Raw genomic sequence first — 5,381 nt, forward strand, 5'->3', positions numbered from 1 at the left:
TATATTGACAAATACACATATAGAGACAGATACACTGGTGTTAAAAGGTATACGTTTTTCAGTGTTTTTTATTTTTTTATTTTATGTATCACACATCCATGCATAATTGATCATTGATTTTTGTTTTGATCAAACCTCAACTGGGATTTGGTGTGTGCTAGTGTGGATTATTGATTTAATGTGGGAGGATTGTTTTATCATTGTTATTATTTATTTATTCATTTTTTATTGTAGTTTAGCTGAGAATTAGATTCCTGTTTCCTTCATACACTATAAAACATAAAACATACAACTGTCATGGAAATTACAGCAGCATAACAACTACTATCTAAATTAAGGTTTTATTTTTTTATATATATTTATTAAATAGGGAAGGTTATAGTAATGTCTGGGTATAGGGAATAATGATAATTTAACATTATTTTCAAGTTTTTTTTCTTCTTCTTCTTCAGCTAATTAAACACACAGAACAGTTGTTACAATCTGTCCTAGAATGACTGTTTTATTAAAAAGCTTTTCTTCCTCTAAAACCATCCCAACAGACAGAACATTTCCTTTCATTGAAGAGTCACCCATATATGAACACAGGAACAGTGTCCAAGCGCCACCTTCAGTATTTTATTAAGAGAGAGTGTGTGGAGAGCGAGTGAAAACAGCTTCCATATACACAAATGTTTTCACAACATACGACTCGCTCCTATAGTCTCACATCGTAAAGGATTTTTAAACATTTGGTGCGAACGGTTTGTTTGGTTTCGCTTGTTTACGTGTTGACACTCGCATTCCCCGTTCAGTTTATCTGGTGATATGCGCGTCTCGCGCAGCGTGGGTCCAGACGGGAGTGCGTTAAGGGTTAAAGCGAGCTGTATGGAGTCTGTAGGGCGGAGTGGAAAGGATGTGATTGGAGCGCTACCCATGATGTCATGTAGATGAAAAAGCCAAGAAGTAGTTAAGAAGGCGGTTTGTAACTCTGGAAAGAGTGGGTGAACCTCTGAGGCGCAGAGAGCAGACGCACGCGAGCGATATTTTGGACTGACAACACAGAAACGGCACCATGGTGCAGCAAACGGACAACAGCGAAACGGACAGCATGTCCAGAGAAGCCACCGACTCCGACGAAAGTGAATTCATGGTTTCGATAAACCCAGACTGGTGCAAGACAGCGACCGGACACATAAAGCGACCGATGAATGCGTTTATGGTGTGGTCTAAAATCGAGCGGAGAAAGATCATGGAACAGTCTCCAGACATGCACAACGCCGAGATCTCCAAACGCTTGGGGAAGCGCTGGAAAATGCTGAAGGACAGCGAAAAGATACCTTTCATCAGGGAAGCCGAAAGACTCCGGTTGAAACACATGGCTGATTATCCTGACTACAAATACAGACCCAAGAAGAAACCAAAGCTGGACAGTTCCTCCAAACCCTCAGCGCCATCTCCAGAGAAGTCCTGCAACAAAATGTCCAAGAACTCCAAGAAATGTCCCAAACTGAAAGCGAACAAGACGGGACGCAAGTCTCACGGCTACGGAGACGAGTACGCGTTTAAGAGCATGAAAGTTTCAAAGACTGTCATTAAAAGTGAATTCACGGATGAAGACGACGACGACGACTCAGAGGAGGACTCCTCTCGAGTCCGGGTGAAGGAGGAGGAAGAAGATCCGATCCAAGCCTACAATGTAGCGAAAGTTCCCGCCAGCCCAACTTTGAGCTCGTCTACAGAGTCCGAGGGCGCCAGCATGTACGAGGAGGTCCGGAACAACAGACTCTTCTACAATTTCAAAAACATCACCAAGCAGAGCACAATGTATCCAGCATCCGTCTCACCAGCATCCTCTAGGTCAGTTTCCACTTCTTCCAGCTCGAGCGAAGACGCGGACGACTTGCTTTTTGACTTCAGTTTGAACTTCGCCTCCTCCGCGCAAAGCTCGGAGTTGGGCAACCAAAACCCAGGGAATCTCTCCCTCTCTCTGGTGGATAAGGAGTTGGAGTCTTTTAGTGAGGGCAGCCTCGGCTCCCACTTTGAATTTCCAGACTATTGCACGCCTGAGCTCAGCGAAATGATAGCTGGGGACTGGCTCGAAGCGAACTTTTCTGACCTGGTTTTTACATACTAAATAAGACAAGTAATAACATACGGGAGAGGTATAATGCTCTGTTCTGTACGTATTTCTTTCATCTGCCTTCTTCTGGTGGTCCACACATAGGGGCTTTGCGAAGGAGGCAAGTATGGCAAGCCATTTTAGCATTTATTTATTTAAACTATATAGTGTCTGTGCCAGTGTTACTAGTATCATGTGTTTTTTTTTTTTGTTTTTTTTTTTTGTTTTTTATTACGGGTAGGTATTCCAATGGTGACTATTCTATTTACTTCATAGCACTACCGTGATACTAGTCACTATTCTAGTAGTCTACTTACCTCACTTGTTACACTAGTTTACTTGTCATATGTAAAGACAGGTCAGAATAGCTTCTGAATAGGGCAATTCAGAATGTTACAAAAAAAAACTTTTCAGTTAATGTGAAAAAAAAAAACCTGGAACGATAACCAACAAATAAATGAATAAATAAAAAATCACGGAATAAGTACCAGTATTTAATAAAATAGTAGTGACATTTAGTAAAATACTAGTCACTATTGTATTATTTGCTAGTGATCAAAATAAAATACAGTAGCAAAAAATAGATACTAATTAGTTTGAAGGAATAAATGTTAAAATGGTTTGCCATATGAGAGGAGATGTTTGGGGAATTAGATGCTCATGAAGCTGGTACTGTAGCAAAAAAGAAAAAAAGTCTGCAGACCTTTTTTTTCTGGCAGCATGACAGGGTTTTATGGATTTTTCTGTAGGTCTACAATTACTGTTCAACTAAAGCGGACCACAAAGGGAAAATCTGAGAACTTCTATGCATCTTATACCCTCTTTCTAACTGCAGGGAGCTGAAAATGTAAAGACTGTGGACTGACTCAAAGCAAATCTGTGAACTATTACCGTTCAGGACGTTTCTTTCAAACGTGGTTTAGTCATTTCTAAATGCCGGAACTTTTTTTTCTTCTTTTTTTTTTCTTTTCTTTTCTTTTTGGAACCGATTCTGTTTACCTACTGGTTTGAAACTTAAGCAGCCTAAACCTCCTTAGAGTTGCAGGTGTTAGAGGAAGCATTTTGATACATAACAGACCTCATCTTTTTAAAAGAAAGCAAACTATTTTCAGGCATATTTTTGTACAGTTAAAAAGGGAATGTTCTTACTGGGCACTCAGTGAGTTTCAGGCACTTCTTCCCTTTATCATTTGTTTTAAGCATGCAAGGGGGTCCTGGTTTAAGGATTAAGTTTAAATTAAAACTTGCATCAAAAATGCCTTGTGATTTTAAGCTAGGTTTTGTACAGCTGTAGATCAAATTTGTTGAGTATTTGTAGAACATATGGCATTGGGGAGGTGGGGGGATGCATACCTCAGTGCTGGTATTAGTTTCAAGATTGTATATGTACTGTAAAATAGTAAAGTTAGGAGTTTATGTATATCATACTCGTGATATGTGGGTGGGTCCCAAATCGCAGGTGTGAGACTGGATTTTTTTTTTCTTTCTAATGGCACATACTGTTTCCCCTTCATTTTTTGTGCAATATATTTACTTGTAAATGCAGACCATCTACAATAATGTTTTTTTTTTTTTTTTTTTTTGCATTTTTTTTTTTTGCATTTTTGTAGCAAAATGATGGGCAGGCAGACTTTTGCTCTGTCAACATCATTATTGGTCATGATGCTGAAGTCATTAATGAATAAAGAAATCAGCTGGAACTGATCGTAACTGAATATGGTCATACAGTGTGCTTTTCTGTGGAGAAAAACCCCACCATTTCTCTTTAAACTGACCCACAAAAATTGGACAATTCATGTCCTGCAACCAATTTGAAAATGACTCAGTTTTGAAAATGTGCCATAATGGGCAAATAATGAATGTCGGTGGTCCGGCTGATGAAATACCAAGAAAGCAAAAAAAGGTACATTCCATATCCTTGTTTCATATGATGAAACATTTTATTTTCAACTTAAGACTGCCGTCTTTTTCTATTAAAAACAACAACACACCAACCATAAACCTGTATTTTTGTTTCTTGCACTTAAACATATTTTGTTTATTTTTATGTGGGTCTTACATGAAGTCTGTTTTGATACAAGGTTTGGAATATGATGGACTCTTTGCCAGGGAAAAATGGCGAAGTACAAGGCAGTCTAGCCTCACATTCCAAATGTGAACCTCTCTTTGACTCATCTTTTAATAAACAAATACTTACCACCATAAAATCTCCTCTCAATTTGTTAAATGAAATGATGTCATTGTTTGTATTGTATAAGTAGGCTACCCATAAAAATAGGTCAAAAAGCTTTACATAATCTGATTTTAATTTGAAAATATACATCTTTCCTGACAGGAACCAGTGAAAACCCACCAGTTTAAATCAAAACAATGCTCCCCTTCTCCCGTTCGAAGCAGCGGCCCCTTTAAGAAATCAAATTTTGCGCTGTTTGAAAGCGGGGTCCTGTGATTGGTGGGATTTTGTGGTCTGTTGGAGTGAAGAGGAGAGACGCAGCATGAATGCTTCACAGCTGCCACTAATCACTGCCGGAGAGCCCACCTCCTCCCATAAAGCCCTCCGACTCACACTGCCCTCTTTTTTGTACTAGTGACCAGTCATGCAGCTTAGAAAAAATGGTTTATAAGCAATAATACGCAATCACTCTTAAATATAATATACCCCTTAGACATTTCAAATCGATATGCATTTAAGAACATGATTACTGCAGCATTAATGCGCCTTTAGTCTCGGAAGCATGCAAATGCATGAATGGATGAATTTACTAAATGTTGCATGGAGTTCACAAAAAATTTAATATGCAATTTACCCTCTTTAAATACCTAAATACATAATTTTGGCTACATAGCCTTTTTTATTTCTTTCTAAATTTCTGATGGCTTATTTCTGCCATGGAATAGAATAAAATAAATAAAATAAAAGGTAACTGTGACCTTTAATTTGACAATTCTAACAAAAAAAAATAAAAAAATGCAAGTTATAAACTCATGATTGTGACTTTTCGTCTCTCAGTTCTAACTTTTCCCTCCTTACATTGTGAATTCATACTTTTAGTTCAAAATGTTTCTTCTCTGAACTGACTTGCAATCTATTAATTCTTACTTTTTTTCTCAGAATTGTGTTTATATCTTCCAATTCTACATTTATCTCGCAATTCTGTGTTTATATCTCATAACAGTTATCTAAATGAGCAAGAAGCAGCTTTGAAGAGCCATGGAGAGCAAAGATAAATGCATTACATCATCTCAAAGTAATCGTAAGTGTTTGACATGCATGGATGTA

The 5,381-nt window shown here is 38.0% G+C and overlaps 1 pseudogene; it reads left to right on the forward strand.

Annotated features, from left to right (window-relative positions):
- The first annotated feature begins 906 nt into the window (after positions 1-906).
- Positions 907-4,302, forward strand: LOC127975888 (transcription factor Sox-11-like; annotated as a pseudogene).
- The last annotated feature ends 1,079 nt before the right edge of the window (positions 4,303-5,381 follow it).

The sequence above is a fragment of the Carassius gibelio genome, chromosome B17, assembly GCF_023724105.1.
Source record: "Carassius gibelio isolate Cgi1373 ecotype wild population from Czech Republic chromosome B17, carGib1.2-hapl.c, whole genome shotgun sequence".
NCBI lineage: Eukaryota > Metazoa > Chordata > Actinopteri > Cypriniformes > Cyprinidae > Carassius > Carassius gibelio.